Below are 11,986 nucleotides of genomic sequence, written 5' to 3'. Positions count from 1 at the left end.
TTCTTCCACTGTACAAGTCTCTAAATATTTGTTCTAAGAATCAACATATAAACACAAAAGCCATCTTATATATAACATTAAATGTTTTGTTGAACAAATCAATGAATCAATGATAAATGCATAGTGGAATCCATCTATGAATCAGCACAACTAGAATAAGCAAGTCTAAGTCTCCAATCCCCAGTGATGACAAGCTAATTTCCTAAGTGGCTTCCAATAGTTAATTGGGCCCTTGGGAGCCACAGTATTCTTCTAGGTCAGTAAGGGAGGAGGTTGCACAAACAGAAGGAGAAATCCTAAGAGCCCGGGATTTCTAGGAGAAGGAAAACACTGAAGGCATGGCTCTAGGAGCTTCCAATTCTCATTTCTCAAGAGAAGATTCCTGAAATGTAAAGAATCTAAAGGAAAATCTATATTCAGTCCTACATCTTTGTGTACCAGAGAAATCCATCTATTTCCACAGCTACTTGTTACAGATTCTATGTGTTGGCAGGATTCTCAAAGAAGCAAACGTAGGGTAGACACAGGGGCAAGTACACATTCTATGGGGCATAACATTACAAATTTTTAAAGCTAACAATACCATAAACATTGCCAAATCCAGGAAAATAATGTAACATTAATTAACTGTGTGACAGACCTCTACAATACTCCTTTCCCTGAAATTTTGGCTTCATATTATTAAAGTAGCAAACTGACAAAGGTTTTATAATGCCATTTTCTAGAGGAAGAAAAGTAAATCAGTTATTCTGTCTTCTAATGTGATTGATCAAAATTTCTTTTCTAAGGCTGAGGCAGGAGGATTGCTTGAGCCCAGGAGTTCAAGACCAGAATGAGAAACATGGGGAGACCCCATCTCTACCAAAAACAAAATAAAACAAAAAACCCAGGTGTGGTGTCAGGCGCCTGGGGTCACAACTTCTTGGGAGGCTGAGGCGGGAGGATCTCTGAGGTCTAGGAAGTCGAGGCTGCAGTTAGTGGTGATCATGTCACTACACTACAGCCTGGGTGACAGAGAAAGACTGTGTCTCAAAAAAAAAAAAAAAAAACTAAGAAAAAAATTTAATTGTTTTTATTATTAATAGCTTAGAAAGTTTTTTTTTTCAGCTTCCCAAAGTTTCTCTAGAGTTTCATGTCTTGTTGCTATGTAAGTCAGCACAGTGGGAAGTCAGAATATTCCTAGTAGTCCTTCCTACATCAGGTCAGCTTGCAACAATTTAACTCTACATGGAAGCAGTTGTGAACCACATAAATGCATCCTTCTACATCAATCCAAACCAGATTCCCGAATCAACTTCCCTTTAGCTATGTCTCAAAGTATTCACAACTCCTCCAAAGCCATCTGACATGAGGGGAAGTCAGAATGGAAACGGTACTCTTAGTTGATTACAGTAAAAAATCTCATTTTTGTAAATTTTACACATTGCGAGTGCCCCTCCTAGACCCTTGGAGGGGGCCCAGAAGAGTGAAGTGCCTATCTAGTGGACAATTGCCTCTAATCACTCAATTGGGGTGTAGTTTTTCTGTGGCCCTCATAGCTAAGTTGGGAGGGCCAATCCCTCCACTTATATCAAGGGAATTTACCCAGGCCCTGTTACGAACTGGGATCCCATATCCCATGCACCAATCAGCATTTCCAAAAAACAGAGAGATTCAGAATATTAACTTTATAGATGGAAAGAAAGGACATTAGCAACCACACAATCCCCTTTCCACCCCTCAGATGATTAAACTGAAATTCAAGGAAAGTTAACATGTAGATAGATTTATTTCTCAGTTGTGTTGTGAATCAATTATTTGGGTTTTACTAAACCAACATTGAGTGTTTTCCATGTACAGGGTGTTCTCCCATCAAATCCTTACAATGAGCTTATAGGATAAATGAACCCCATTTGACCTATAAGAAAAGTGAATCAGAGAAATGAAGGGTCTGGCCTTATTTCACACAATTGGTAAATTGCATAGTTCGGGTTCACATCCTTGCCCACTATGCTATGGCATCTCCAATTATCCAATGGGTATGATCTCCTCCCACTAAAGATAATATAAATAATAATTCCTTTGTATTATTTTATTATTTCACAAATTATTTTCACACTTCACAGTTTTCTTAATTATTACACTGCCGCTTAAAATAAATTTTGTAGGAATTAATACTATCCACTCTATGAAAAAAACTAAGGTTTAAAGACACTGGGATACTTGTGTTACTAATAAATGATGAAAGTAAGCCTCAAGTCCATTTTATTTCTAGTCTAGGTCCTGCATTCTTCCCTCCTACTCCCCCACTGGTCGGTGAGCCATTAGGTGCACTGTAGCTACAATCACCCCCTTATAGAAACTTTCAGTGACTGTCAAAAGCCATGACCTATAAAAGTAAAATCAGCATCGACTGAGATCCTTTTCTTATAGCTTTCTCCCAATAGGTCTGTGTTTGAGGCCTTCTTCTAAAGCTAGAAGGTCCTTACAACTCTCTTATTGAAGATAATGAACTTCAGTTGCAAAGTATTTATTTTCTGCATGTTACACTAAAAGTATTTGAAGTGTAACCCTAGTAAATAATAAAGTTGAAAGTTGTTACTACAGGATGTAGTTTATTCCTTCATTATGTCCTGTGAAAGCTCAATGTAGTCTGTGGACTCATCAACCCCAAAGTAGGAACACTGTGTTGCCTGTTCTTCCTTCTCATGTCTTTCCCATAAAAACCTATTAAGTTAAAATAAAGTTGGCCTATAATGTATTAGGGTTGGAGACATGAGTATAATCTCACGTTTAGCTTAATTTAAATATAGATGGTTACACATATGTAAACATGTATAGATCTGTGTAGATATAGGGTTAGTGTACACACATATTTCCTTGATCTTTCAGCTCAGAGAATCTAAACGAAACAACACCTCAGTAGCAATGAGCACACTTAATGGCCAGATTTTTATTTCCAATACCATTCTCCAATAACAGGATGCAGTGTTCCTTCAAGAAATGATTGATTCTAAGATTGGGGTATAAAATATACAAGATGAGCCTGCAGTATATTCTTGAGAAAGAAAGAAGGAAGAAAGGAAGGAAGGCAGGGAGGGAGGGAAGGAGGGAGGGAGGGAGAGGAAAGCGAGAGGAAAGAAAAGAAAGAAAGAAAGAAAAAGAAAGAAAGAGAAAGAAAGAAAGAAAGAAAGAAAGAAAGAAAGAAAGAAAGAAAGAAAGAAAGAAAGAAAGAAAGAAAAAGAAAGACAGGCAGAAAGAGAAAGGGAGGAAGGAAGGAAGGAAGGAAGGAAGGAAGGAAGGAAGAAAGAAAGAAAGAAAGAAAGAAAGAAAGAAAGAAAGAAAGAAAGAAAGAAAGAAAGAAAGAAAGAAGAAAGGCAAGAAGGCAGGAAGGAAGAAAGGATGGTAGGGGAGAATGGATAAAAGGAAGGAAGGAAGGAAGGAAAGAAGGAAGGAAGGAAGGAAAGAAGGAAATATATGTCCTTTTAAAGCTGGAATAGTTTAATCAGGAAAACAAAGCAGTATTGGATTATAATCCAAAGTGTAAAATAAATATCCACGAGTTTCTGTTGATATAAATAAATAAATGGGGGTGGGAATAGACAAATTTTTCTTGCAGGTGAATTGCAAGTAATTTATATAAATACTCCACCCAGAAGGAATTGAAGAAGTTGCTCTCCACTCCTTAAGATTGGACTGTGCATAATGACTTTTTTCCAAGAAGTACAATATGGAAAGAGTAATAAAAAGAAAATAATATCTTATTATGGAGAAACATGACAAACACTAAATCAGCTAGGTGAACAAGTTTAACATCAGCAGTGATGGGTCATATTTATCACACATATCCCTGATATTATGTAATGAAACAAGACTTTACCATGGTGGTCCTCCTCCCAAAAACCCATAATCCCAGTCTAATCATGAGAACATCAGACAACTTTTAACTGAGGATCATTCTACAAATTATCTGACTGATACTTCTCAAAATCATCAAGGTCATCAAAAACAAGGAAAGTCTGAGGAAATATACAGTCAAAATGAACCTAAGGAAACATGACAACTAAATGTTATGTGGTCTCCTGGATGGGATCCTAAAAACAGAAAAAGAACATTACATAAAAATGAAGGCAATCTGAATAATCTATGCATTCAGTGAATAATGATTCAGCTGGTAATGATTAATATTACTCATCAGTTATAACAAACGCATCATACTATTGAGATATGTTAGCAAAAACTGGGCAATGGGTATATGAGAACTCTGTATTTTCTTCTCAATTTTCCTGTAAATCTAAATATGTTCTAAAATTTAAATGTTCATCTTAAAAGTACTCTGTATCTTAGAAAACAACTAAATAAATTTTTTTACTAATAATAGTTTCAAAAGATGAAGTTAGCACATACTAACAGCTACCCATGCTAAGAAATACTAACTTTGGGAAACAACAACAAACACACAGACACACACAATTTCACCTTCAAAATTAAGTACTGTACATATTACCTAAATAAAATCATTATATTTTAGTTTCCTCCCAAACAGCTACAATACATTTCATTAAATGGGCAAATAAACATTTACATATAAGATTCAACTGACAAGTTTTACCCATTTCAGAGACTCCATAGAATTTTGTGTCAATAATATACGTATTTCAGGTTTATGGAAACAATTACATTAAAAGCATCTCTCAAAGATGACAGCTGTAAAAATCTGCATCTTACACAATTAGAGTGTTTCTCCTTCACAGGGAGTGAAATTCTCTCTGCAAGTATTTAGCTGCTTTTGACACTACTGTTAGAAAGTCAAGAAAATTAATACACATAAAAAGGAATAAAACAAGACCAAATACTCTAGCAGTTGGAATTTAAAACCCTACAGAAGACTTGAATCAGTCCTTATCTTGACCCATGTTTTCCTCTAAGCTCAATTACGATATAAAGACAAAATGAAAAGACTTCAGTGCAGATGTATCGTGTTGTGTTAGCTGTGACTACATGTTACTATTTGATTTTGAGAAAATATATCCTTTAGTTCCTGGGTTGTCTCTAAACAACTAAAAAGAAATACTCATCAGAACTCTTGATTTGTCACCTTAGACAATGGACTTCCCAAGTTTATCCCAACTTTCAGACAATACTTCAATAATTACTATATTAACTCAGAATTTAAACAATTTGAACAACTTTACTGGTATACTATGAAATATGGTATTATAAAATAAACAATAGAAATGGAAATAGGATTGGGTGTACTGGGGTGGAGTGGAGGAATAAGGAGGATAAAGATAAACAGAAAAACAGAGAAATATTTTTTTAAATGGAAAGTTGGAGAGATTTGCACTAACATCAAAGAAGCAAAGAGCAATAATAAATAAATACCACAAGATATAAACAGGTCACCTGTAGGGAATCTAGCACTGCAGTCAAGGTAATAGATCCTTGTAAAGATATAATGATATTTGATTACTATCTGGACATATAAATATTTGACTAAGAAATTTAGATCATTTATTTCCATTAACTGTAAAACTTTCAATGGGCTGCTAATATTCCAACGTAGCAATACATATATTCATTTTTAAGAATTGGTAAGAGAAAGAACAAAATTATTGCCACAAATGAAAGAAAAATTTAAGGGTGGAGAAGGTGATTTTAATAATTTGCAAATTTGGATGATAACTCTTTATGATAAAGATTCATTATCTTGCTTATAGAGAGTTTCACACCCTTCTAAAATGAGCACTCAGAATATAAAAAATACTTTCCAATAAACTCCAATCCTTTGAAAACTTTTGATGCATATAAAATAATTTGTGAATATAAGTAATATAATTTCTGCCAATGCACTCAAAATACATTGACATGTTTGACTTGTTGTTTGTGATGATTTCCACAAAGATGACTGGGTGAATTCTTCTGACCTCCAGCCTCTGGGAAGTTTTCAAGGGGAGAAGAATATGTTCCTCCTTATTCTCCTGTTTAACCTCCAACTCATCCTGCAAATCACTAGGAGAGCTCCCAGTTATACTTTGGGGAACATTCAGTTCACTTTTCCTGAATGCAAGCCTATACAGTAGTTAAATGAAGGAAATGCTCTCTCTCTTCACATATGGGAAAACTGAGACCTGAAAAAAGGAAAGTGATTTGTCTAGAGGCCCAGGTAATGTCAGAGACAGAAGCCAATCACAACACCCTCTCTCATCTCAGTCGTCGTCATGAAGGCCTAGTGCCAAAAAGCTACTTTTCAGAGTCCTGCATCTATTCAGCAACCTGTTATTAAATCATCATTAGTAATAAATATCCTTAGTTTTTAATATCCAATTGTGTTTATTGGGATAGTTCTCCATCCATATTGATTCAGAATGCTTTTAGTGCTGCTTCCTCCTGCAGGAAAATCTGTACATCCTGCTTTTTCTCCTGTAGGCTGGCGGAGGACAGTGTAGCAGCCAACACACACAACCACCATTGGTGCATGGCTAAAGACCATGGCGATTTTACAGCATCTTGAACATTTCACATCCACAAAGTAAGAAATGGAGTGCTGCATCAGGCACTTCTTGTGTTTCCTCTCCTCCTTTTTTGAAGAAGGATGAAGAATTTCCTTTACAAGAGGCATATTCTCATGGGGAGATCATCACTGCCAGAAAGATGAAATATCCTTAATTTTTAAAAATCTTAATTACTCAAGACATGCGTGAAACACCAATGTCCCCAGAGGGAAAAGGGTGATGGTTTTTAAAACTACAGGTAAACAACATATATAGACATACAATATCTAGAGAGCAAAGCCAAAAATAGTAGTACTTTCATTAAAGTGACTAGTTGCCTCTTGAGTAGCATCATGAATCCTTACAACCCTAAGAAAAGTAGATGTATTCTTTTCATCATTCAATATTTGTTAAGCATGAGGCATAATCTGTAGAAAAGAAAAAAAGGAAAACTAGGAAGAGAATTCTCTAGCTACATCTGTCTACTTTTTATTTAACAAATGTTCACAAAGCATTCACTATGTGTCTGGCACTGTTTTAAGGACCTACAAATATTTACAACAATTTAAACACCATAAGATCTGTTGAGATAGGTGCTATAATTATCCCATTCTCAAATGAAGAAAGCAGGCACAGGGAGGTTACTTGCCCACACCGATAGAAAGTGGCAATTCCAGGAAATCTGCTTCCAGAATCCATGTACAGAATTGCAGCTCTGTGCTACCTTTGTTGAGTAGTTTAATTACTATTAAAGCAACTACTCTCTTCAAAGTTTTGGAGAGCTTTGCTGGGTGATTGTGGCTATAGGTAAAAAATTTGGATAAAGCACTTACTAAGGTCCCATCAAACTCTTAGCTATGTGCTGTGAGTAATAATTTCACAATAGAATAAATATTTTATTAATTTTTAAGACATTATAATCTGGAGATTGACTAATACCAGTTTAGTCAGATACCTGACAGTCTCTGCTTGTTAAATTCTTCCCTTGTTCTCTCTGCTCTTTCTCTGAGACATTTGAAAATTCACCTGCAATAGTCCATCAATATATTTACTGAATTACGGCTATGGGCAAGGCACAAAGCTATGTACTATGGGAGATTTTTACCAGAGAGAGGGCTTTTTCTCCCCTTGATGCTTATAATCTAGTTAAGATGGTAACAGATTTCCCTGAATAAGCAATTAACAAAGCAGTAAATAATAAATGTTGAAAGAGTGTTACAGACAATAAGTACTCTGAGGAAGTTAGAGACGTGTTTCTTTCTGCTTCAATAATTCCTTATACATACTCTTATCAGAGCAATTATCAAGTATAATTATTCACTTGCTGAAGCTAATTTACCTGCTTGTCTCTTCTACTAGAATGTAAGCCTCTTGAGGACAAGAATGCAGTTTTATTCATCATTGTTTCCTTGATGTTTAGCACAGTGTTTGGTATTCAATAGATAATATATACTTGATGAATGAATGAATGCATGAAGAAATAAATAAATGTTTCCTAGAGGCAGGCATTTCTTTTGTGGCCAGTGCAGTAGAATGGTAAATCCCTGGAGTCAGGCTGTGTTGGTTTGAACCTAAGCACTGCTTTTGAAAAGTTGTGTGATTCTGAAAAATTTACCTGATTTCTCTGCATTTCATTTTGCTCATTAGTAAAATGAAAATAATAGTACCTTTCTTCAGCAGCTAATTTGGCTATGGAACAAATTACCCCAAAAGCTAATGACTTGAAACAGCAGCCGTTGATTTAACTCAGGGTTCTGTGAATCAGTCATTTGGAGTATGTTGGTTCTCCTGTCTCAGCTGGGCTCATTCACGCATCAGAGTTCAGCTATTGGGCAATCTGGGGAATGTTTTGTCCATGTGATGTGTCATCTTCTACCAGGCTAGCCTGGGCTTCATCACATGACATCTGGCAGGCCTCTAAGAGGGAGAGTTGAAACACACAAGGCCTCTTGAGGCTTAGACTCAGAATTGGCACAAGGTCGCTTCTGGGGCACATTCCATTGGTCAAAGCAAGTTACAAGGCCAGCTCACATTCAAGGATTGGGTAAGTCGAATCCACTCTTGATGAGAGGAGCAGCAAAGCCACATTATAATGTGGTATGTATACCAGGAAGGGTGGAGACATTGAGCTATTTTTGCAATCTGCCATACTCTTTCATAGGATTAGCAAGAGGATTAAGAATATAAAACATTTAAAGGATTTAGAACAGTGTCCACCACGCAGTAATAAATCCAATAAGTAGTAGCCATTGTTATTCTGTTGGAGGTTGCCAGGAAAAGTTTTATAGTGGAAAGAAATCTGAGTTTACTCTTGAGAGGTAAGTGGGATTTCTATTTGTAGAGAATGAAGGCCTCTCAAAAGGACACAGCCTAACAACAGGTGCTGTGGTTTAACAGTGGAGCGTGTCCAGAACAGGCTGCCCAGAGGAGCTAGAGCTAAACACTGGGAACCTAGAATGCCAGCCACAGAGTTGGGCTTGACAGCAGAGCAATATCAAACCATTGGCTTTTGCCTAACTGTTAGCCAATAGCACCATTTCTTATTGTTATTTCAGATGCTGTGTTCTTTAATAAGCTTCTCAGTGCTGATGGTTCTGTGATATCTTTGACCCATCTACTCAAGATTAAAAAAATAAATAAATAAATAACTAGAAATCTGTGAGTTGTGTCTGGATTTTGCTGCTCCCTAACTTTGAAGGAGCTGTGTGGTCCTTCTTTACTCAATTTTATTCCAAGTGTAAAATGGAATAATTTCTTGCTTTATCCATCCATTCCACAATAATGGTAATCTTAAAGGTCAGATCACATTGAAGTAGTGTTTACTATCCAAAAGACACAGGGGAGAGCAGGCTCTGATGTTTATGCAATTTGATGATAACTTATAAATCCCAAGCAGAAAAGTCAAGAATAAGGAAAATAAAGTTTCAGTGTGGCTGCACCTATATGTCAAGCAGCAAAACATTTCTAGAACTGCTCTAAAGATAATCTTCAGTGCCTCCAGTCCAGTGAGACGATCCTGAGCAACTGGAGCCACTGATAGGCCTGGATCTCTGCCACCTTGAAGGCTGACCAGACCACTAGAAGCTAATGGCAGCTCTAGTAGACTGCTCAGTGGCTATGGTTTCAGAATCTTTCCATTGTACATGGTTTAAATGCAAATTCACTAACGAATAATTTTGATAATTCTATGGAAGTATGAAGATGATTTGCATTAGGCGACTACACAATCATATTTAATTTTTTTAAAAAAAGACAATTCTGGCTCTTCTTATGCCATGTGAAATCCATCCTGCTGAGTGCTCCTGACTAGTCACGTCCTTCCTGCCATTTTAAAAACAATAGTGGCAGAGATGCAAGCTGCTGATAGTGCTCAGCAGGACAGATCAAACACACAGATGCAATTTCTGTATGTTGAACACTGAAGTAGGATAAAATTCAAATACTTACAATCGCTTAGTAGCTAGCATCTGATTGCTGCAAATTGAATCTTTCATAACGAGATTTATTGTAAATAGTGTCATCTCATTTGTGAGTTCTGCAATAATTTCAGTCAAAGCCAGTATAAGATACTGGAGGTGTGAGATTTATAGGACATATATGCTAGTTTATGCACAGATTATGAAGAGACGTTTTATTGATATTCTTTTTTAATTGCTTATAAAATAACCAGAATTGTATTTTTTCCTGAAATTTAAACATTATCAGATAACTTTAGAATGCAGAAGAAAATGTTTTTATCCACTTCAACAGACATTTTTGGAATTGCCAGCTCCCAATCCCATTCTCTTCCCCTTCAACCCTAGTTGTTAAATAAGCATTAACATTATAGGTAGCTAATATGTTTGAAATGTGGCTTTTATATTATTTGGAAGCAATAAAGAGCCCGGTAGTCATAATTCGTGACCAATATATCCTATCCATAGAAAAATAGAAATTTGAAACTAAGCTATTTTGAGGCCTACGAACATACTTTCTTTCATGATAAAACAGGAAGGTGGCCATAATTTAAGTGATCAAATACTATTATTGCCTTTGGGCTTAGTTCCAAATACTTCATGAGAAGTCCATAAAAGATCAACATCAAAAGCATAAATAAAAATTGCACTTTACATGTATGAGAGTTTTATGACACTCCACATACTTAATAGCTTTAATTGCTAGTGACACAGAACTCCAAAAATGTTCTACCTTAGAGTCACATGATCTTCCTGTTCAACACCCAAACAAGGGAAATTAAAAAAAAAAAATCAAAACAAATAATAGGGCCAGGAGAATTGGATAATCTGTTCTCTTTCCTCTGCCCTAAACAACAACAGCAAAATTCTTTTATATGATTTAATCATGTACTGGGGCATTTCCATTATAAACGTAAATATGAGAATGCAGCATCTCAACAGGATCTGAATAAAGAAGTCTTACTCTCAGATAATCTAGAACCTTGACAAAAAAGGGGGGGAGGGGCTTTTGTGAAGGTTAAATGTTTCAGTTTGATCCTTCTTCATTTATTTAAGAGTGAATATCCCATGTGCATGTTAACATTATCATTGTAAATGGGGAATCTCTATTTCTGAACCTCAGAATTGTTAGTTTTCCTCCCTTTCCTAAGCAGGTGTCTTTCCATCTCTCACAAATCAAAGAGATGATGGGGGGTGTGAATAGATGTCTTGCAGTGGTGCCCTGATATGTATTTTAATAAGTTTACTCATCAGAGCACATATAAATTAGAATGAATCATATTCATATATTTAATAGCAAACAAAGCTCAATTTAGCTCATGTCCAGTTTTCTTCGTGTTCATTTTACTTAAGGGCATGCCTTCCTTTTTCTGCTTCTTTTTTTCTTTCTTTCTTGGACACCTCCAACCCCCATTGATGACCGAAATGCAGGGCTATAAATGTAAGGGTGCAATACATCATGAGATAAGTCTGGAGAACATGTCCTCTACCAAAATGCACATGAATCTCTAGTACAGCTAAAATTCCAGAAACATGCTGGGGTTCCTTTTGCATGGTAAGCAGGGTCAAAAATGTGAGCACTAGGTGGTTGCTCTTATATATCAGATGAGTTCCAAAGTTGAAAGGTTACATTTGTGAAATTGCAGCTGGGTTTCCTAGCACTTGATTCTACCTCCTGCAAAATAAACACTCCTAATTGAAATACAAATCCAACAATATGACAATCTTTCAGTAAAAAAAAAAAAAAAAAGTGACTTCTGCACCCTTATCTGTTGAAGAGCTGACAGAGAAGTTCAGAGGCAGTTGTTTCACCAGACAAAATGATAGAGAAAATATGTTTTCAAATAAGATCATAAACCTTGAATAGTGCTTTATGGGAAGCAAATGTAAAGCAAAGGGCTGTCCTCTATTCTGTCTACCAGCTCTACTCCCACCACCCTGGTGTGTATCCTCAGCCACTCACCTTTTAGGCAAGGGCTACTATCTTCCAGGTCAGACCCAAATCCCAAATACCAAAACAGAATAAAGTGATATCTTAGCATACTTTGAGATCAGACT

The sequence above is a fragment of the Theropithecus gelada genome, chromosome 18 (genome assembly GCF_003255815.1).
Source record: "Theropithecus gelada isolate Dixy chromosome 18, Tgel_1.0, whole genome shotgun sequence".
Classification (NCBI taxonomy): domain Eukaryota; kingdom Metazoa; phylum Chordata; class Mammalia; order Primates; family Cercopithecidae; genus Theropithecus; species Theropithecus gelada.
Note: the sequence above shows the minus strand (reverse complement) of the source record.